Consider the following 24,280-nt stretch of genomic DNA (forward strand, 5'->3'; position numbering starts at 1 on the left):
ACATTAACTAAACAACTACATCACACACACACACACACACACACAAGCTGGCTACATAAACACAAACAGATGGAAAAGAGGGACAGAGAGAGGCCACAGCCCAGTGTCGTTAAAATATCAGGAAGTGAAAAGGCGAGGAGAAAATATGCATGAGGAACACAGAACATGAGGAAACCATCCAGATTTCCACTTCCTCTGCGCCTACAACACTCCACCTCTGACCCTTTTGTCCCACCCCCTCTCCTGTCCCCTCATCCACCTCTCCTCGATGAGTTTAACCGCCGTACTGTTACCATACATAGGGAGTTCAGTAAACGAGTGCAACACATCGCTCTCCTTCTCTGGAGCCAACGTGAGTTCCACAACCAGTGCAGTGCATCTCTCCCTCCCTCCCTCCGTGCAAATACCTTCCATTGGTTCCAGTAAATGACTACACCTCATCCTAACCTCACCACTCTCCCTCTTCTTCTCTCGCTCCCTCTCTGCCCGTCTCCAATTCCGCTTCAGATCAGCTTTATTATAGCAAGAATGGCAAGGCCACCGTTGCTCAGGCAAAGTGAGACAGACCATGATATTAAAAACAACAAATCATTATGGTAACAGTAATAGGTATCGTGAGAGACAGGACATTTCTTTTGAATACTATTGTGATGATCTAAAAAGCATGTTTTGCTTTGAATATCTAAAAATAAAAAGATATGAGACAGTGTACTACTAAAATGCAGAGGCTTGCTATTTATGATCATCAACAATTTGCTCTAATAGAGAAAGCCAAAATGAACAAATAGGCATGCATTAAGCCTGCTGCTGAGGATTATAACAGAACGCAGGAAATAACTTAGTGGCCTACCATCTAAGAGTCCCTCGCTTCACTATGTGTGTATGAATGTAGGTGTGCTCTCAATGTAAACAACCATCGGGTTGGGTACCAGAGTCACACCCGTTTCACCAGCGACAGCATATGTTAATGGCCCCTATCACCGTCTCCATGTAATCCTCTTGCCTCGGACTTGCTCTCCTCCCGCTCTCTCTCACGATCCCTCTCCGCTCCATTCATCCCCCCCCTCCCTTACTCATACATGTTCTCTCTATCGCTCTGTGCCTCTCTCTCCATCACGTTCTCTCCTTCATTAGCATGTTTTCTAATCAATCCAACCTCTTCATCAGTGTTCCACATTTTTGCCTGTCTGCTAATATCCACACACACACACACACACACACACACACACACACACACATCCTTGCAGCAGGGATAAAGAGTCACATTGTTTGGCACCATAGATGAACTCAACAATGACAACCTCATGTGTTCAGAAACTGGTGTGTGTTTGTCTCAACGAGTACGCCAGTGATGTTGTGTGATAATGAGCTGAAGCCGCACGCCCCCCCCCCCCCCCCACCTCTACTCTGTGTCGATCCTGTCAACACTCCACAATCCCACAATGCACCACAGGGACTCTCAGGGGACACTTCACTTCCACGCTCTATTAATACAACTCGCAACACATCAAGCAGCTGTGTGTGTGCGCCGGGCTGTCACTTCACACCGACTCTCACTCACACACACAAAATTGACGGAGCCGTCATCAGCCTGCTTGCAGCTCATCACATCCTCAGCAGCAGTCTGCCACACCTTCATGAGAAGTTCATCATGACTAAACACACACGTACAGAACGAAAAACACTCAAACAATTTGCCACGATGACGAACAAAGGAGAGGAGAGTGCAGAGAGGAGATTAGCGTTGCATGGTATACCGAAACCTCTGTACTTTTTCGATACAAGAACAGGAAAAAACGGTTCGGTACTATAATTATTATTTGATTTATTTTTCCCTTCGGTACTTCTATCAAATGTGTCTCATGTCGTCTACTGATTGAGAGAGGATCAAGTCTGTGCAGCCGATGCCCCCTTAAAGCGCAACGTGCCTGCTCTACTTTCTCATTGCTAGCTCTAGCCTGAACCACTGCACTCACGCGGAGCCTGGCCTGCATCTCCACTTCTGCTGCACAGAGGCTAACATTTACATTTTAGTAATTTAGCAGACGCTCTTATCCAGAGTGACTTACTGGAACAATTAGGGTAAAGTGCCATTGAATAATGCAATATGGCATGTAGCTAGAAATGTCGAAAGTGTTCGCAAAACAATGTCCATTACAGTCTAGAACACTTTACAATGCAAGGAGATACCGGTAGCTTCCAGCTTTGTAGATTAACTTTCCTTGCTAGCTTACAGCTGAGAATAGCATCAATTCACTACCCTAGTACCTCGTTCGTGATAAAGCAAAAATACTGCTGATATCATAGCTGAATGTAGGAGTAACTGGGACATATACACACCCACATACTTGTGTGTGTGTGTGTGTGTGTATATATGTGTTAGACTAAATATATACATAAAACATATTATATACACCCAGGTGGCGACACACATCTCTGCGTGCCTGGCAGTTATACTATATGGCCAAAAGTATGTGGACATCTCTTCAGATTAGTGGATTTGGTTATTAACAGTCACGCCCATTATTGACCGGTGTATAAAAATCGAGCACACAGCCGTGCAATTGCCATAGGTTATTCTACTGCCAATGTTTGTCTAACTGAAGAGCTCAGTGACTTTCAACGTGGCACCTCCATTGGATGCCACCTTTCAAACAGGTCAGTTCATAAAATGGCTGCCCTACTAGAGCTGCCCCGGTCAATTGTAAGTGCTGTTATTGTGAAGTGGAAGAGTCTATGAGCAACAACAGTTTAGCCGCGAAGTGGTAGGTCACAGAAGCTCACAGGAGGGGACCGCCGAGTGCTGAAGCGTGTGGCGTGTAAAAATCGTCTGTCCTCGGCTGCAACACTCACTAACGAGTTCTAAACTGCCTCTGGAAGCAACGTCAGCACAAGAACTGTTCGTCGGGAGCTTCATGAAACAGGTTTCCATGGCCGAGCAAGCCTAAGATCACCATGCACAATGCCAAGCGTCGGCTGGAGTGGTGTAAAGCTCGCCTCCATTGGACTCTGGCGCAGTGGCAACGCGTTCTCTGGAGTGATGAGACGAGATAGGGTGCTAAAGGGGCTCTTGGTTTTGGGGGCTTAACCTCTGCTACGAATCGTGACTCTGAGACTAACTCAATTCTTAGTTCACTCAATCCTGAACATGAAGAGGAATGGGGGGAGGGGGGGGGGGCGGAAAAGAGGTGGGAGAATGGGGATTGAATAGAGGAGTGTAATAAGAAGAGAGGTGAGGAGCGGGGGATTTGAACGAGGGAAAATAAACCGGTCAGCCTCTGCGCGAGCCCAATCCTTTCGGAAGATGTCCTCTCTTCCCACCCAATCGGGAATTGAAACAGGGAATTGAAACATCACCGCCCAGAACAAACAGTCCTGTAGAAAAACCTTCAATAATGGGTTAGCGAGGTTGGTTACATTAATTTTTTTTTTAAACTTAACAAGAGAAGTGAGTATAATGGACGTTGGAAGTTGCTAGGTTAATGCATTCTGTTTAGATAGCTACTGATGAGGTTTCCTAGAGTGTCACAGTTCTGGCAGGCCACCCAAGCCCACCCAGAGCGTAAGACAAAATATATAATATGTACAATTAGTTGGGAAGATGCAGCATAGTGAATACTAGAATATTAATTATGGTAGTCACATATATGGAATGATCGCGGCACAATACACAGAAACAGAGTCTGCAATACACACCAACTAGCATAACAGACACCAACTACAGCAATACACACCAACTAGCATAACAGACGTAAACTACAGCAATACACACCAACTAGCATAACAGACGTCAACTACAACAATACCCACCAACTAGCATAACAGACGTAAACTACAGCAATACACACCAACTAGCATAACAGACGTAAACTACAGCAATACACACCAACTAGCATAACAGACGTCAACTACAACAATACCCACCAACTAGCATAACAGACGTAAACTACAGCAATACACACCAACTAGCATAACAGACGTAAACTACAGCAATACACACCAACTAGCATAACAGACGCCAACTACAACAATACCCACCAACTAGCATAACAGACGCCAACTACAACAATACCCACCAACTAGCATAACAGACGTCAACTACAACAATACCCACCAACTAGCATAACAGACACCAACTACAGCAATACACACCAACTAGCATAACAGACGCCAACTACAACAATACCCACCAACTAGCATAACAGACGTCAACTACAACAATACACACCAACTAGCATAACAGACGTCAACTACAGCAATACACACCAACTAGCATAACAGACGCCAACTACAGCAATACACACCAACTAGCATAACAGACGCCAACTACAGTAATACACACCAACTAGCATAACAGACGCCAACTACAGCAATACACACCAACTAGCATAACAGACACCAACTACAACAATACACACCAACTAGCATAACAGACGTCAACTACAGCAATACACACCAACTAGCATAACAGACACCAACTACAACAATACCCACCAACTAGCATAACAGACGTCAACTACAACAATACACACCAACTAGCATAACAGACGCCAACTACAGCAATACCCACCAACTAGCATAACAGACGCCAACTACAGCAATACCCACCAACTAGCATAACAGACGCCAACTACAACAATACCCACCAACTAGCATAGCAGACGCCAACTACAGCAATACACACCAACTAGCATAGCACACACCTCCTAAAAGAATGCACACTAACACAACAACCACTACAATACGGACCAACAAAACACAATGAAAATGTATAAACAACACACGTAACACAGAGCCCGTCAACCCTGTACCAACGTGTGCAAGACACATTCACAATAACACAGTTTAGACAAAAGTACAACGAGTGCAGTACGACAGAGTTTAGTCTGGGTTCAAACCCTCTGGGTTCAAACCCTGGACTCTAAGGATGTGCCTCCTTGTGGTCCTCGGTTGATGCTACCAACATAAAGGGTTGTGGGTTCAATTGCCACAGGGAATTCATGACAGTACAGGGAGTGCAATCCAGTCTTCTGAATGGCATATATTATTAACCTTGTTGGGCCCATGGGACCAAGACTGAAGAGTAGCATACTGTCCCAAGGGTATATATTAGCTTAAAAGGGGCAATCTCTCCCCCATCAACCTTGGCAGACAAGTCCCCTCGGGCACAGTGGAGATTTGAAGGATGGATGAGCAAGAAGGAAGCTGAGGACGATTAGATCGAAGAGATGGACCAGTAGGAAGCTGGGAATGATTAGGTCGGTAGCCATGGTTTCTGTATGATGGGGACTGGTGAGATTTTGTGAATCCCTAACCACCCCCTTTCCCCCTACTAACTCGCTTTGAGGGACCTCCATTATCACGTGTTGCTGACACAACTCAAGAGGGCGACTTCCAGAGGGTGGCATGGTGGAGACACAGGGGTAGTCATTCATGCATGTGACTAGTGGATTAACGAGGCAGAAAAGGATGTCCCACGGGATCATGGGACAAGGACAGAGGACACATTCCTCTGCTCAGAAGTTGCTGACCCCTGCCAGACCGTACAACACCTGGATAGGTATTTTACACATCAGCTAACATACTACATTATAGCAATACGCCAGTCGACGACGTGGCATGCAACCACCGGTTGGTGAATGCAATGTTCGAGGAGGGGAACGCAATCTATATGACGATGTCATACTGAAAAGCTGACGTCACCGTTTGCTGCTCTGTCTGGAGTACGATGGAGTTTCAGAGTGCGTCTTGAACCAGCAAACCCGCAATTATGTTCTTCTATAAAGGCCGATACCCTTCATCAGAGGGACGAAACACACTTAGAGAGATGTTTGCTGCCTTTTTCAGACAGTCCAAGATAATAAATAACCGGCATATCACCATACAGACAGGATAGAAAGGCAGGACAGACACACAGCACTATGCATGCATGCAGTGTCATTTACTATATTGATAATGTGAGTGTTATTGATCAGGTTATGAGTTGTATTGATCAGGTTAACAGACATGACACAGAACATTCCCTCAGTCAAAGAGATGAATGAGACATACTATAATAATAATAATAATGATGCCTGTGACAGACGATGCTATACATCTACAGAACCAGTCAAAAGTTTGGACACACCTGCTCATTTTTGTGGTTTTTCATTATTTGTACTATTTACTACAATGTAGAATGATAGTGAAGACATTTGAAACTATGAAATAACACATTTGGAATCATGTGCTAACCCCAAAAAATATATAGTAATAATATTTTTTTTTTTTAAGTGTTAAACAAATAAAAATATAATTTATATTTGAGATTCTTCAAAGTAGCCACCCTTTGCCTTGATGACAGCGTCACACACTCTTGGCATTCTCTCAACCACAATGCATTCAACTAACAGGTGTGCCTCGCTAAAGTTGTAGAATTTCTATCTTAATAATTTTGAGCCAATCAGTTGTGTTGTGACAAGGTAGGGGTGGTATAAAAAAGATAGCCCGATTTGATAAAAGACCAAGTCCATATTATGGCAAGTACAGCTCAAATAAGCAAAGAGAAATGACAGTCCATCATTACTTTAAGACACGAAGGTCAGTCAATACGGAAGATTTCAATGTTGCAAAAACCATCAAGCGCTATGACGAAACTGTCTCACGAGGACCGCCACAGGAAAGGAAGACCCAGAGTTACCTCCGCTGCAGAGGATAAGTTCACTAGAGTTACCAGCCTCAGAAATTGAAGCCCAAATAAATGCTTCAGAGTTCAAGTAAGAGACACATCTCAACATCAACTGTTCAGAGGAGACCGTGTGAATCAGGCCATGGTCAAATTGCTGCAAAGAAACCACTACTAAAGAACAGAAGAGACTTGCTTGGGCCAAGAAACATGAGCAAATGGACATTAGTCTGGTGGAAATGTGTCCTTTGGTCTGATAAATCTCAAATTCTGACTTTTGGTTCCAACCGCCGTGTCTTTGTGAGACGCAGCGTAGGTGAATGGATGATCTACTACAGCATTCTGCAGCGATACACCATCCAACTTAGTATACGCTTAGTGGGACTGTCATTTGTTTTTCAACAGGACAATGACCCAACACACCTCCAGGCTGTGTAAGGGCTAAGAAGGAGAGTGATGGAGTGCTGCATCAGATGACCTGGCCTCCACCCAGTTGACATGGTTTGGGATGAGTTAGACCGCAGAGTGAAGGGAAAGCAGCCAACAAGTGCTCAGCATATGTGGTAATTCCTTCAAGATTGTTGGAAAAGGATTCCTCATGAAGCTGGTTGAGAGAATGACAAGAGTGTGCAAAGCTGTCATCAAGGCAAAGGTTGGATATATTTTGATTTGTTTCACACATTTTAGGTTACTACATGATTCAATGTGTTTTTTCATAGTTTGATGCCTAAAATTTCATTCTACAAGGTACAAATAGTCAAATTAAAGAAAAACCCTTGAATTAGTAGGTGTCCAAACTTTTGACTGGTACTGTATGTTACAGCATTAAACACACAACAAATAGTAGTCAATAAGTTAAATATGTAATGTTTTTCTGAGGCTGTTCCTGAGGGGAAGGTGTAGCCTACAGTATGATTAGACATTTTCAGTTTACTGCAGCAGTCACACCTAGTCTAGTCTTGTCTAGTCTAGAGTGAAGGTGAAAGTGCGTATAAGGGATAAAGGCCGGCTTTAAAAAGGGGGGAGCTCAACCTGAATGTTCTGAATATAATAATATTGCAATAATAGCCGTGGCCCTTGACACTCCGCTGCCGGTGGGAAATAACAGCGCCGATGACCTCCTTTGGAGGTCACACAATCTGAAAAATAGTCACGAGCAGATTTTGCGGGGTCTCCCCCTGTAGAAACGCAATAGCGCGAGGACACACCCAGAAAAGGAAGGAGAATGGAGAGCTGATGCCCATCCCTTGGAAATTATGTAAGAAGGATTTACTTCTCGCAACGAGCGAGCGCGTGTTAATTAAACAAGGCTGTCTCTTCTCTTTCGAAGCTCGAGCTAAACATATTCTGTTTGAGTCAAAAAGCACAACCATTCACTACAGTTGACATGTAGAATCTGAACTAGGAAGAACTAATGGATCAAGCTAAACCGGCATATCCAATAATGCAGACACAGAGCTACGCACAGATAAATACACGCACACGCGAGCACGATCAAATACACACGAGACGACCCTGATGGCAGATGCGCATTGCCGTCTGACATTTACATTTACGCGGAATCTCCAAATAAAACGAAAGGATAAACCCATGAGCGCATAAAATGCCTCCCCAGATACGTAGACAATTGTTGTTCATGAGACAAACTGTTGCGACAAACACTCATTGGTGAAGGACACAGACTCCATGTCTGAATAGTAGCCGCACCCCCCCAATACGGAAATTAGCTGTTCCCACCTATAAAACATCAGTGTTTATTACCAAACTAGGGGAGGTTGTTTATTCAAACTTGACTATTTTCTCCCAGCAAGACTGAACTCGTTATCTGCAGACAACAGGCGGATGGTTGCATTGGTAAAGTCAGTGCAAAACACACGCATCGCACGAAACCATTAATTCGTTCCACTCACACACCTGTGGAAAATAACCTGAGATTTGGAAGAGAAGGGTAGAGGCAGCAGTCCTTACCCGGATGCTGAGGGCAGTCAGGCGGTCAGGTAGCCTACATGACAACCAGACGGCAGGAGATGGTCTAAGTGAGCGCTCCTCTCCTCAGCTCACCAACACACACAATCACACTACTATCCCGTATCTCAGTCTTCTTCCGCTTCTGTCGGAGCTGGGTAGTGCAAAAGGTCTTTCAGTGAGTAGGCGTACAGTTTGACACCGAAATACCACACACACCAACAACAACAAAAAATCAGTGCCTATATTGATATTGTCCCTTTGAGATGGGGAGAGAAATCCGTGAGATGGGATTTACCACTATGCGATCGGCGCAAATATGCGTGCTGTAGAAGTGCAAGCTATAGCCTACGGTTTTGTTTTTTCCTCATCTGGGCTCCGATGTGACAACTGTGGCATTGCACAGAGACGGGCTTGATCGTGGCACTTTATAGCGTTTCCTTTTGTTTTAGATATCAGCAACTTGACGTGAAGTGTGTGACAAACTAGACCAACGCGCTATGAGTACCAAAAGTAAACCAACTGTTGAGATTTCACTTCGAAAACTAACACCCCATAACACCCTTCTCTCCAAATAGGAGGAAAATATCGCGCAGAGGAAGGATCCTCTTGGTGGTCCGAATGCACAGCAGCAGTCCCAATAGATTCACTCCGCAAGGTTTCTTGTTTTGTCTAGGCTAAATTGTGACTGGGTTCACGTTCATCCGCGGTAAAAGTACAGATAAACGCGACCTATCTCCGAACTATAGAAAGATCGGTTCACCGATTTCCGTGGCTGGAAAAACGAAAGAGATATACAGCGTCTGAAGCGAGCGCCGCCACGGAGCGAGAGGGGGAGGCGGAGGGAGAAAGAGGGAGGGACAAAATCGGGATTACTCATTTAAAGTGGATCCTTGAGGAGACATGATCGTTTCTATGGAACAGTTGAATCGATGATCGCCTGAATAGTCCTTTAATGGCATCAGGAAACCTATATAATTATCATATTTCCCCCCAGGTCTGCGTTTTAGCTTGTCTGCTCTGCCCTCCACGGTGTGATTCATGAAATGGTTAAATTTAGGCCTAGGCCTGGCTACATGTCCTCAATACAGGAATAAATGTTTCATTACCAGTAATTTTGCTAATTTACTAGAATATAACCCGACTCCACAAGTAGCCTAAAGTTTAGTAGAATAAGAATGTACCTATAGGCCTAAATAGTGTTTCGGATTATGTTGGGCCCAATAGAAATGAGTCACTTTGAGTCACTTTTTATTAAATTATTATTATTTTTAACATTTTATTTAACTAGGCAAGTCATAAGAATAAGGATGTAATGTTTCTGAGCAAATCTAGATTAATCTGGGTGCTACCATGATTATGGGTAATCATGAATGAATGGTGAATAATGATGAGTGACAAAGTTACAGAGATGATGCTGAAACTAGTTTCACAACATTTGTGCACAACGTAGGGCAGCGCACAATTGGCCAAGCGTCGTCCTGGTTAGGGGCAAATTTGTCCGGATGGGCCGTCATTGTAAATAAGAATTTGTTTCTTAACTGACTTGCCTAGTTAAATAAAGGTTAAATACATTTTAAAAAGCATAATACGAAACACAACCAAAACAAACTGCAAATGCATACAGCACGTTTTGCTAGGAATATGGGACCAAATACTAAACTTTTGACTACATTTAAGTGAATTTGTCCAAATACTTATGACACCTTCAAATGAGGGGACTATATACATAAAGTGCATTTATTTCTAAATGCAAAAACGGATATGTATGAAAATACCCTCAAATAAAAGATGACATTCTGTACTTTCGCCTCATATAAAACAGTTGATCTCAAATCCAAAACCCTGGAGTATATAGCCAAGTTTTAGCTTCTCTGTCCAAATAAATACGTAGTGAATTGTATATAGCCCAAATACAGCAGATTATGTATGCTACTGATGATACATGGTATATATGAATGCAGTGGTTGTTTCCAAGGCAGCAGTTTAAGTACCTTCTTAGCAAAGAGCATTTTCTCAAGCAAGACTTTTGGTAGGACTGTCTGGGAGTGGTCTGAGAGGAGAGAGGTCAAATGAAAATGAGCAGTTATTGGCAGAGAGGTTTGTAACTCTGTGTCCTTTTGGTCTATTTAACAAATTTACTGCACAGTGATGTCACCATGGAAGGCCAAAACTCCATCCCACCAAAACAGGCTGAAATTTCAGGCGGTCTTTCCAAACAGCTTCTACACTAAAAGGGCATTATCATCATGTTCTCAATTTCACAGTATTATTCCAACCTCATAGTGTGGAAATATATACAACAAATCAAGTTTTTGACTGCACTGGGCCTCCTTAAGGGGGGGGGGGGGGGGGGGTTCTACAAAGCTAACATATTAAATTATTTAAAAATGTTCATACATCGGACGCTACAGGCTTTTTCGTGAGAAGACCGATTTTCAGAATGTGTCATGATCTGACAAACACCGCTCTAGCTCTGCCACCTTTCACCGCAGATGCGGAAGGGCGACATCGGCTCTGCCACCAGATATCTCTAGTTTAAACCGATAGATGTTGATGGGGATTTTCGTATTATGCTAATTATATTTCAGCGGGGGCACGGAATTCGACTCTAGTGGGTTAAAGGTAATAATAAAAAAATCACCATAAAAATACACATTATGTGCACGGGTAGCCATGGAAACGACCGGTCATACTTGTCAGCACATATATGGAGAGATTTACATGCATTTCTATCTTCCCTCTATGCTCAAATCATAGAAAAAATGCAATTATTTGATTAATTAATATAATTTATGAAAGTCCATATTTGACTCAAACGTTCCATGTGTTGTATTAGTATTTGTGAACAATGAGCAAAGGTAGGTTAAAGGTTAAAGGTAGGTTATAGGTTAAAGGTAGAGAAAGAACTGCAATCTGGTTGAAACAATGAGATGGGTTGCTAACATGTGCTAAAATAGTAACGACCATATGTAGATAACAGAGTGTTCTAGGAACACAAACATGTGATTAGCTTGGAGAAAAAGAGCGAGAAAGAAAGAGAGAGAGAATGGTCTCGACTCTAACATACAGTACAATGATTTCAAATGTAAATGAGTTCAAAATGTGTTAATATAAGATGTAAAGTTGTGTAGCAGAGGCGGTTCAGTATATTATGCTCGCATAATGAGCAATCTTGCCCGAAGATTCGTTTTTACCACAAAAGTTAACGCCAAGGCTTTTTATTAATTACATTTTCATTTAACCTTTATTTAACTAGCTCTGTGCGCTATCATGGTCTTAGTGTTAGGGTTTGAATTTTGTTTTAAATCCTGGTTTGTGGTTATGGTCAAAAACAGAGACACAAATAAGGAAGTCACAAATCGATATTGTCATAACTTTGTGCCTGAGTTATCCCTCTGAGCTAAAGCCTATACATTAGTTAGGGGAGCTAACATGAGTCTTCGGTTTTCTGACAGTTTGTTGAACATAGTTCAGTCAGTAAACCACCTTTACTGCATCTACTTATAAGACCTGATAGAATACAGAGGCGAGAATGTATGCCCAAGGCCTATACGAAACGCCAACGCATGAAAACACTGCATCTGATATTCATGAGCACCTGTTCTACATGTAGGTGTTACAGGCTGAGAGGTGCCAGTCAACATCTCAGCTCTTCTGTGACTGACACTCTCCCTTCGCACTTAAAGGGATAACTCAACACCAAATCTTGAAGGGGTAGTTCAACACCAAATATTACAGGGACATTTATAAAACAAGTATAAAAGGGACAACTCAACACCAAATCTTGAAGGGACAGGTCAAATTTTAAAGCAAAGGGGTCAACACCATAGATCACAAAATCTAAATTTTAAAAGTAGTCATTTGTCTTCTTCTTTTATGTTTGAAAAAAGCGTAAAGCTAATATTGGCGATTTACTGACACATGCAGTGCTGTAAGTCCTGAATCTAAACTTTTGTGTTATTTATTTATTGTAGCCACTAGATGTCAGCGATATAGCGTAAAGCCATTGACATACCATAGGCAACACAATTTGAAGAAGAAGACAATGCTCTGATCATTGGCTGATCGTTCCAAAACCATAGGAATCCCCACCCAGTTGACTACTTTAAAAGGGTGGAAGCCCTCAATGGCAATCTCCATGCTAAAACAGGTTATATGAGTACTCTATCTGTCTCTATGGTCAACAGCAAACATTAAAGAGATAGGTCAACACCAACTCTTAAAGGGGAGGTTCAACATCAAATCTTAAAGGGATAGTACAACACCTAATCTTAAAGGGTAGTTCAACACCAAGGTCGGGTTTCCCTACAGACGTTGTTGATCTGCCTGGATAGGTATTTTACTTATCAGTTAACCACATCATATGTTATAGCAATCTGCTGCCCAACTGCACAGTCGATGATGTGGCACTCAACCATTGGTTGATGGATGCAATGTTTGAGCAGGGGAACATGACCATAATCTTGAAGGGGTAGTAGTGCAATACCAACTCTTAAAGCGGCAATCAGCAGTTGAAAAAATAACAAAGTGTCCTCCCTGGTCCTGTTTCAGTAAAAAGCCATTTCGTTTTTTACATTATTTAGTTTCAGTTTTAGTGTCAGGGACAGAAAGTAACATTTGCTAGGGAGGCTAGGAGCCATTTATGTGTTGTATAGTTTGTGGTTTTTGGGATGTCACTTCTTGCCACTGGGGGGCAGTAATACATACGGTGATGGGTCAGGTCATAGGTTAGGTTTAAAGGTAGACAGCGAGATGACGTAGATGCACTAAGTAAACAGTAGTAGTAGGTCAAATACCGCAACAACCAGGTGTGTTGAAGCGTGAGGCTAAAGTTCTCCGCTGTTTTGGTCCCGTAGCTACCACTTTGTAGCGGCGGGAAGCGCACCTGTGCACATACTCTGTGTGACTTTGTGAAAGCAAAGTCTTGCATTGCGCTTATCTCAATGGGCTCTTGGAGCGGATCACTTTGGCAAGTTGATGGTCACCGCCTGTCAAAGTGTGTTGCATTCTGGGTGGGGACATTTTTTCCGACTTGCGCATAAATGTCGACTGCATTAACTTTACAAAAATCACGTGATCAGTGGTCATAATGTTTTGACTGCAGTCGACTGCAAGTTTCTGCAGTTTCTTACTTCATCCTGGCAACACTGCCATGTTGATCTGAGCCTTGCTGTCTGAAAACCACATTAGTGTCTGACTTTCGGCTGTCGCAGATGCACCTCCCCCGACTCCACTCCTTGACTTTTGGTTGCTTTATCCACGCGAACAAGCCCTATATTTGCGGCGTCATCTCGCTGAGTCTCCCTTAAATGATAAAGTCAATCTCAATGTGACCCGCCAGATTCAGAGGCTTGATGATAACCAAACTAGAAAAGCTTCGTAAAAAGCTTCGATTTTTACCCACCCAAAACGACAACTGAACATAATGAATGTCTTTTTATATTTTTTATTTGAGTTAGTTTTGGAGTCAAAGATAATAGTTTCAGTATAGTTTTAGTTTTTCAAACAGGTTTATTAAATATTTTATATTATTTTACTAAGCTGTTTTTTCATGATTAGTTTTAGTTCAAGTTTACTATAATAACCTTGGTGTGTGTGTGTCCATGCGTGCACGTGCAGATGGTTAATTCACCCTCTGACAGGTCCCTGCACTGCAGCATTAGAGATAGAGCAGGTATCAACCCTCCTCTTCCTTCTTATCCTCCTCCTCCTCTTCCTCCCATACGTTTCCTCTCTTTCTATTCCCCTCCTTTTATCTGTCATTCCCTCCCTATCTCCTCTCTTGTCTTCTCCTTCTTACTCTTTTCCCCTCATCTCTACCTGTTTTCCTCTTTCGCTGTCATCTCTCTCTATCCCTTTTTTTAGTCTCTCATTACCTCTATCCCCAAGCTCGTTGTCTCTCTCTCTCTCTCTCTCTCTCTCTCTCTCTCTCTCTCTCTCTCTCTCTCTCTCTCTCTCTCTCTCTCTCTCTCTCTCTCTCTCTCTCTCTCTCGTCTCTCTCTCTCTCTCTCTCTCTCTCTCTCTCTCTCTCTCTCTCTCTCTCTCTCTCTCTCTCTCTCTCTCTCTCTCTCTCTCTCTCTCTCTCTCTCTCTCTCTCTCTCTCTCTCTCTCTCTCTTTCTCCCTCTCTCTCCAAAAACATTGAAAATGTTTCCCCTCTGTTTCTATTCCCCTACTTTCTCTCTCATTCCCTGCCCCATCTATTTACTCTCTTCTTCTCTGTGTTGTGTAAGACAAAGTCTCCGTGGGCTTAGCTTTGCAGAGCTGGACAAACACACAGACTGCCAATTAACCAGTACATCTACAGCACCGTACACAACTCATCTCTTCATCTCCTCACCTGGAGCCTTGATCACAGGATAGACACGCGTATTACCAACCGTATCACCAGCCGTATCACCAACTGTTACCATCCACTCAGGTTGGGTAAAGGAGAAAATGCATTTGAGTTCTTGTGCTCTCACTCCTTCTGTCACTGTCTCTCCTTCACCTCTATCTCTTTTCTCTTTCTCTCTCTCTCTCTCACACACACACACACACACACACACACACACACACACACACACACACACACACACACACACACACACACACACACACACACACACACACACACACACACACACACACCCTTTCCTTTCCCTGCCTGTCTACCCTCCAGAGAAGGGATGTGATATGTAACGGTGAAACCTGATTGGCTGTTGCTGGTAGCACTGTCCCGTATCCCCTCGTTCTGTTCTTGTTGCCATAACAGCCTTGTGTATCTAATGTCAATACAGCGCTGGCTAGGAGAAGAGAGTAGAGGAGGAATTGATGGGAGGGAGGACACAGTATCAGGGATAACTCTTGCTAGTGAAGGAGACCTCAATCAGCTGTAGCTCATTGTGGGATTTCTTTTGGCTTGTGTTAGCACTGACACCTGGTTGGAGACAATGGTTTTATTGACTCGATGTGTCAATAGAAAACGCCAAGAGCTTTTGGTGTGTAATAGTGTGTTCCCAGGTTTGGGGACCCTTAGAGATTCTAGCAGACATTTTATGTTCAGTTATAAAAGTGTCCCTTGCTTCAAGCCTATATTGCGCTCGCTGTCTCTCCCTCTCTCTCTTACTTCCCTCTCCCTCTATCCTTTTGTCTCTCTCTCCTATTCTCTCTGTGTATGTGTGTTCTATTGGACGTATTTGAAAGTATTTAAAAAACAAATCCTATAAATAGCCTACATTTTGAATGTATTTTTAAATACTTATTTCACATCTAATTGTAAATATCTGTGTTAAATGCATGGGGGTGTATTTGAGTCAGTGTATTTAGTAAGTATTTTCAAATAGTTTCCAGGTGTAATTCCAAATACTGTACATTCCAATATTCAACTACTTAAAAAAAGGTATGTCTAAATACTTACTTCCAAATGTCTTTGAAAGTAATTGAAATACCCTAAATAGTATTTGAACCCAGGTCTGACACACACACACACACACACACACACACACACACACACACACACACACACACACACACACACACACACACACACACACACACACACACACACACACACGTACACACACACACACACACACACACACACACACACACACACACGTACACACACACACACACACACACACACACACACACACACACACACACACACACACACACACACACACACACACACACACACACACACACACACACACACACACACACACACACACACAAAAACTCCAGCCCTGTTTGCAGTAGAGGTGCAAGTGCTAGAGACCCCTGGAAGATATCATGACATACAGTACATCCCACATGGGAATACATGCATCCACATGCAACCCACACAGTGTACATCTGGTATTGTATAGCTAGCTATACATCCCACACACCAACACAGAGTATACTGTACATTAAACACTATTTATGCAGAGCCATTTTCAGGCCATACTCACTATTTTGTTTCCAAAATAGTGAGTAAGAAGGAGAGATAGAGATATAATGATCACAATTATACTTTGGTGGATGGAGACATCACCCTGACCTACTGAAGAACTGTTGTAGCTTTTTAAAAGGGTACCCCTAGAGGCCTAGGCTTACCATCAACATACTTTATAGTTACACATTTGGTAAGAATTCAAGTATAACAACACAGTCATCAATCAGAGCGTTTCAACATGTATTTGCTAAGAGAAAAAACTGAAACAGAACATCCCTCAGAGCCAACTGAATGTAAAGTACAGTAACCATAGTTACCTGGAGTCAGTGAGAGGGAGACCACACAATGAGAACATAATGCAGCCCTGGTGGTCTTTCACATTCCCTTTAAAGGTTTCCTTTCTAGTACAGTTTTTTCAATATATACTCACTTAAAATAAAATGTAGTCACCCCTGGAGTAACGCAGTTTCTCAGGACCCCCCCCTGAATGGGTGATCAAGACAGCCACTCACAAAGTATACCCATGGTGCTGAAATTGCGACATGTGTATGCGGCTGCATACCCATCAAATCAATGATAGTCTTTCTGTGGTGCCAGGGCATGTATAGCGTTGCTTTAGCTAATGGATAAATGTTTATTGGGAGTCCTATTTGTTCGGAATTTTCTCAGGTGAAACCTAACATTTCACAAAGCTATACACAGTTTCGCAATGCTGCCATTTTTAGACTGGTGGCTGGTGGTAATAATGTAATTACTTGTTCAGTAATTAAAGTTGGAAACTTAAATGTTGTCAGATTGTAAAATACATTTTCTCTGCAACAGAACGCTAATCAGCTACTAAATATTTGTTTTTTTAATATAAACTCAGCAAAAAAAGAAACTTCACTTTTTCAGGACCCTGTCTTTCATAGATAATTTGTAAAAATCCAAATAACTTCACACATCTTCATTGTAAAGGGTTTAAACACTGTTTCCCATGCTTGTTCAATGAACCATAAACAATTAATGAACATGCACCTGTGGAATGGTCATTAAGACACTAACAGCTTGCAGACGGTAGGAAATTAAGGTCACAGTTATGAAAACTTAGGACACTAAAGAGGCCTTTCTACTGACTCTGAAAAACACCAAAAGAAAGATGCCCAGGGTCCCTGCTCATCTGCGTGAATGTGCCTTAGCCATGCTGCAAGGAGGCACAAGGACTGCAGATGTGGCCAGGGCAATAAATTGCAATGTCCTTACTGTGAGACGCCTAAGACGTCAGGGAGACAGGACGGACAGCTGATCATCCTCGCAGTGGCAGACCACGTGTAACAACACCTGCACAGGATCGGTACATCCGAACATCACACCTGCAGGACAGGTACAGGATTGCAACAACAACTGCCCGAGTTACACCAGGAACCCACAATCCCTCCATCAGTGCTCAGATTGTCCGCAATCGGCTGAGAGAGGCTGGACTGAGGGCTTGTAGGCCTGTTGTAAGGCAGGTCCTCACCAGACATCACCGGCAACAACGTCGCCTATGGGCACAAACCCACCGTCGCTGGACCAGACAGGACTGTCAAAAAGTGCTAATCTCTGACGAGTCGTGGTTTTGTCTCACCAGGGGTGATGGTCGGATTTGTGTTTATTGTCGAAGGAATGAGCGTTACACCGAGGCCTGTACTCTGGAGCGGGATCGATTTGGAGGTGGAGGGTCTGTCATGGTCTGGGGCGGTGTGTCACAGCATCATCGGACTGAGCTTGTTGTCATTGCAGGCAATCTCAACGCTGTGTGTTACAGGGAAGACATCCTCCACCCTGATGTGGTACCCTTCCTGCAGGCTTATCCTGACATGACCCTTCAGCATGACAATGCCACCAGCCATACTGCTCGTTCTGTGCGTGATTTCCTGCACGACAGGAATGTCAGTGTTCTGCCATGGCCAGCGAAGAGCCCGGATCTCAATCCCACTGAGCACGTCTGGGACCTGTTGGATCGGAGGGTGAGGCCTAGGACCATTCCCCTCAGAAATGTCCAGGAACTTGCAGGTGCCTTGGTGGAAGAGTGGGGTAACATCTCACGGCAAGAACTGGAAAGTCAGGTGCAGTCCATGAGGAGGAGATGCACTGCAGTACTTAATGCAGCTGGTGGCCACACCAGATACCTACTGTTACTTTTGATTTTGATCCCCGCTTTGTTCAGGGACACATTAGTCAATTTCTGTTCGTCACATGTCTGTGGAACTTGTTCAGTTTATGTCTCAGTTGTTGAATCTTGTTATGTTCATGCAAATATTTACAAATGTTAAGTTTGCTGAAAATAAACGCAGTTGACAGTGAGAGGACGTTTCTTTTTTTGCTGAGTTTTACAACTGTCCTGTATCGGCTACCTGAACCTGCATGACATGAGCTGTTCTCATGCTCTCTCCTAGCATGAATAAAAATGTATTGTGCGTAAAACCAGTCTATTAATGCCAAATAATACAGTCAGTCCACCATCAAAACACTAGTTTACTGGGGATTGTTTCATTATGCAGTGTACTATCTATAGCCATAAAGTGTATTTTGCTGCTATTTATAAACCTTTTATTAAAATTACACATGAAATAGCAGTAACAGTAACCAGGTTTCCATCCAAACTTTTTTGCGAGTAAAGTACATGTCAGATCAAATATTTCATGACAGGCCTGATGGAAACAGAGCAATTGTATGTAAACGTTCCAAATTTTGACAAAACAAAATAAGCTAGACAAGGTGAGATGTTTTTGTGTCGGAATAATTATTTACGTGAGAAATGTCGATGGAAAGGCATTTATGCACAAATACTGACATAATGACCATTATATAGAAGTAAACTTGGAGTCACGCGATGCCATGTTGTGTGGTCCTCCCACTACGACTTGTCGGGAAAGCACAGAGTTTATTAAGCTACAGATGAAATAAGTGATGATGAACTTCACAGGGTGGTGAAAGTGCAAGGTAATGAGCTTGATGCTCCGTTCCAATAAATATCTTGGGTCTTGTTCTGATGACATGATCATCGATGCTTGGCTGCCGTCTGTCCATATAATCTCATCAAATAGGCTATACGTGCGCTGTAGCAAATAGTGTGCAGATAGCGCGGTTGGCTAGAGTGCACTTGCCAATACCATTGTGGGCACACGCTATATAACGCAAACATTTTTGTGAGAAAACCATCAGTAGAGTTAAAAATGCAATGGAAAATGCAGTGGGAATTTAAGAGAAAAATAAATGTGTATATGCACTACGTCCTCACGCTGTCACGTTCCTGACCTTATTTTCCTTTGTTTAGCTTTGTTTCGTTGGTCAGGACGTGAGCTGGGTGGGCAGTCTATGTTATGTGTTTCTATGTTTAGGTTCATTGGTAATTAGCCTTATATGGTTCTCAATCAGGGGCAGGTGTTTGACGTTTTCTCTGATTGAGAACCATATAAAGGTAGGCTGTTCACACCGTCTGTTTGTGGGGGATTGTCTTCCGTGTCAGTGTTGTTACCACACGGGACTGTTTTGTTTGTTTTAGTCGGTTCCTGTTCGTGCGTTCTTTGTGTTCTATAAGTTCTCATGTTCAGGTCTGTCTACGTCGTTTTGTTGTTTTACATTTACATTTACATTTTAGTCATTTAGCAGACGCTCTTATCCAGAGCGACTTACAGTAGAGTGCATACATTTTTTATTTCATTTTTTTTACATACTGAGACAAGGATATCCCTACCGGCCAAACCCTCCCTAACCCGGACGACGCTATGCCAATTGTGCATCGCCCCACGGACCTCCCGATTGCGGCCGGCTGCGACAGAGCCTGGGCGCGAACCCGGCCCAGCCTGGGCGCGAACCCAGAGACTCTGGTGGCGCAGCTAGCTCTGCGATGCAGTGCCCTAGACCACTGCGCCACCCGGGAGGCCACCCGTTTTGTAGTTATTCAAGTGTACTTCGTGTTCGTCTTGTTTAATAAATGAACATGTATTCATCACCAGCTGCGTTTTGGTCCAATCCATGCTCCTCCTCAGACGAGGAGGGTAGTGTGGGTAGTGTGGCGAAGTCAGGTAGGAGACCTGCGCCCACTTCCCGATCTTACCGTGGAGAGCGAGAGTACGGGCAGACACCGTGTTATGCGGTAAAGCGCACGGTGTCTCCTGTACGTGTGCATAGCCCGGTGCGGGTTATTCCACCTCCCCGCACTGGTAGGGCTAGATTGGGCATTGAGCCAGGTGCCATGAAGCCGGCTCAACGCGTCTGGTCTCCAGTGCGTCTCCTCGGGCCGGCGTACATGGCACCAGCCTTACGCATGGTGTCCCCGGTTCGCCAACACAGCCCAGTGCGGGTTATTCCACCTCCCCGCACTGGTCGGGCTACGGGGAGCATACAACCAGGTAAGGTTGGTCAGGCTCGGTGCTCAAGGGAGCCAGTACGCCTGCACGGTCCGGTATATCCGGGGCCACCTCCCCGCCCCAGCCCAGTACCACCAGTGCCAACACCACGCACCAGGCTCCCTGTGCGTCTCCAGAGCCCTGTTCCTCCTCCACGCACTAGCCCTATGGTGCGTGTCTCCAGCCCGGTACCACCAGTTCCGGCACCACGCACCAAGCCTCCTGTGCGTCTCAAGAGTCCTCTGCGTCCTGTTGCTGCTCCACGCACTAGCCTTAAGGTGCGTGTCCTTAGCCCGGTACCTCCAGTTCTGGCACCACGCACCAGGCCTACAGTGTGCCTCAGCCGGCCAGAGTCTGCCGTCTGCCCAGCGATGCCTGAACTGCCCGTCTGCCCAACGCCGTCTGAGCTGTCTGTCTGCCAAGCGCCACCTGCGCTGCCCGTCTGTCCTGAGCCTTCAAAGCCGCCCGTCTATCCTGAGCCTTTAAAGCCGCCCATCTGTCCTGAGCCTTCAGAGCCGTCCGTCAGACAGGAGCCGCTAGAGCCGTCCGCCAGACAGGAGCCGCTAGAGCCGTCCGCCAGACAGGAGCCGCTAGAGCCTTCCGCCAGACAGGAGCCGCTAGAGCCTTCCGCCAGACAGGAGCCGCCGCCAGCCATGAGCAGCCAGAGCCGCCCGCCAGCCATGAGCAGCCAGAGCCGCCCGCCAGCCATGAGCAGCCAGAGCCGTCCGCCAGCCATGAGCAGCCAGAGCCGTCCGCCAGCCATGAGCAGCCAGAGCCGTCCGCCAGCCATGAGCAGCCAGAGCCGTCAGCCAGCCATGAGCAGCCAGAGCCGTTAGACAGTCCGGAGCTGCCCGTCAGTCTGGAGCTGTCCCTCAGTCCGGTGCTGCCCCTCATTCCGGTGTTGCCCCTTAGTCCGGTACTGTCCCTTAATCCAGGTGGGTTAATTTGGAGGGTGGCCATTGGGAGGAGGCTACGGAAGCGGGGATTGACTATGGCGGGGTGGGGAAAACGTCCAGAGCCAGATCCGCCACCGTGGACAGATGCCCACCCCTACCCTCCCCTATAGGTTTAGTTTGCGGCCCGAGTCCGCATCTTGGGGGGGGGGGGGGGGGGGGGGGGGGGTACTGTCACGTTCCTGACCTTATTTTCCTTTGTTTAGCTTTGTTTAGTTGGTCAGGACGTGAGCTGGGTGGGCAGTCTATGTTATGTGTTTCTATGTTTAGGTTCATTGGTAATTAGCCTTATATGGTTCTCAATCAGGGGCAGGTGTTTGACGTTTCCTCTGATTGAGAACCATATAAAGGTAGGCTGTTCACACCGTCTGTTTGTGGGTGATTGTCTTCCATGTCAGTGTTGTTACCACACGGGACTGTTTCGTTTGTTTTAGTCGGTTCCTGTTCGTGCGTTCTTTGTGTTCTATAAGTTCTCATGTTCAGGTCTGTCTACGTCGTTTTGTAGTTATTCAAGTGTACTTCGTGTTCGTCTTGTTTAATAAATCAACATGTATTCATCACCAGCTGCGTTTTGGTCCAATCCATGCTCCTCCTCAGACGAGGAGGAGAACAACCGTTACACACGCACAGCCTTTTATCTGCAAGAAGTCCATTTGATGGAAACATCTCTGGTGGGAAATGCGCATATTGTTTTTAATGCGGATTTGAGAATATTTGCATGAAAATCTGTCGCCAAATGGATGGAAACCTAGCTAGTGAGGAAAAAAGTAGTCGGCTTGAGGATAAATTCAGCCACTATTTATTGATGAATTCAGCAGTTTGTCTGGCTAATAGCCTACAAAAATGGCCTACATTATTCAAGGTCAATTCAATTAAATCAAATTAAATCCAACTTGAAAGACTCCCCTGGTCTCCTTATGTCCTCCCTTTTTGTGTGCAAATGGTTTCACCCCTGCCTGTTGGTCCAGGTTGCGGGCCCAACTGTTTCCTATACTGTGTATTGCCAACCCAGACAGTCTTTCCTGAGACATTGTGCATTATATGTCCATTGCGCTGCACACAATTTAAACTTAGTCTTGAATGATGCTTGCCAATATATGCCAGAGATAAGGGACGGTTGATATTGCAACCAAACAACTCAAATGCTGGTTCACCAGTATGAACAAAATCTTAAAACGTTTTTTTTGTTCAAGCCCTCAAGAACTGTTGTCCTCTAAAGATAATAATCTGTTTCCATCTGCCAATTAATTGTCTGTCCAGTACCCAGATGACCTTTCCTAAGAGCTTCCGATACAGTTAATCCCTTTCCGTAATGTGTTGAGGCCGGCAATTAAAGAGAATGTGAGGCTCAATTAAAGATGTTGCAGAACTGCTGAATTTTTAAGCACCACTCCCTTCTGTTCAGTTTTCCTGATATTGCTACAGCAATCAAGCTTTCTTTCCCATTCCTGCAACTATTACTTCCACAGAGAGATATTTTCTAAACTAAAACTCATGAAGAACAACCTAACATGCTGACCAAACCGGCTCAGCGTGCGCAATCGTCGATTTGATCTATCCACGCCAGACGCATTCCTCACATGCAGGTTAAATACCAAAACTGTACTATTTGTACTATTTTCTACATTATAGAACAATAGTGAAAACATCTAACCTATGAAATAACACATATGGAATCATCTAGTGACCAAAAAAGTGATAAAAAAATAAAAATATATCTTATATTTGAGATTCTTCAAAGTAGCCACCCTTTAACTTGATGATAGCTTTGCAAACTCTTGGAATTCTCTCAACCAGCTTCACCTGGAATGCTTTTCCAACAGTCTTGAAGAAGTTCCCACATATTCTGAGCACTTGTTGACTGCTTTTCCTTTACTCTGCGGTCCAACTCATCCCAAACCATCTCAATTGGGTTGATGTCGGGTGATTGTGGAGGCCAGGACATCTGATGCAGCACTCCATCACTCTCCTTCTTGGTCAAATAGTCCTTACACAACCTGGAGGTGTGTTGGGTCATTGTCCTGTTGAAAAACAAATGACAGTCCCACAAAGCGCAAACCAGATGGGATGGCATATCGCTGCAGAATGCTGTGGAAGCCATGCTGGTTAAATGTGCCTTGAATTCGAAATAAATCACTGGCAGTGTCACCAGCCAAGCACCCCCACACCATCCACACCTCCTCCTTCATGCTCCACGGTGAGAACCACACATGTGGAAATCATCAGTTCACCTACTCTGCGTCTCACAAAGACACAGCGGTTGGAACCAAAAATCTCAAATTTGGACTCATCAGACCAAAGGACAGATTTCCACAGGTCTAATTTTCATTGCTCGTGTTTCTTGACCTAAGCAAGTCTCTTCTAATTATTGGTGTCCTCTAGTAGTGTTTTTTTTGCAGTAAT

The 24,280-nt window shown here is 44.3% G+C and overlaps 1 protein-coding gene across 6 annotated transcripts in view; it reads right to left on the minus strand.

The window, feature by feature from the left end:
• Positions 1-15,108, minus strand: part of LOC129843188 (plasma membrane calcium-transporting ATPase 1-like) — a 176,993-nt gene extending 161,885 nt beyond the window's left edge. For 5 of the 6 annotated variants that reach the window (XM_055911855.1, XM_055911852.1, XM_055911857.1 and 2 more), the window contains exon 1: positions 8,633-9,478. The gene's annotated coding sequence lies outside the window, so the exon portion shown is untranslated. Of the gene's footprint in view, positions 1-8,632; positions 9,479-14,970 lie in introns of those variants that run through there. The other variant, XM_055911853.1, reaches the window with a different exon arrangement.
• Positions 15,109-24,280: the final 9,172 nt, after the last annotated feature.

This window comes from Salvelinus fontinalis, chromosome 3, assembly GCF_029448725.1.
Source record: "Salvelinus fontinalis isolate EN_2023a chromosome 3, ASM2944872v1, whole genome shotgun sequence".
NCBI classification, from domain to species: domain Eukaryota; kingdom Metazoa; phylum Chordata; class Actinopteri; order Salmoniformes; family Salmonidae; genus Salvelinus; species Salvelinus fontinalis.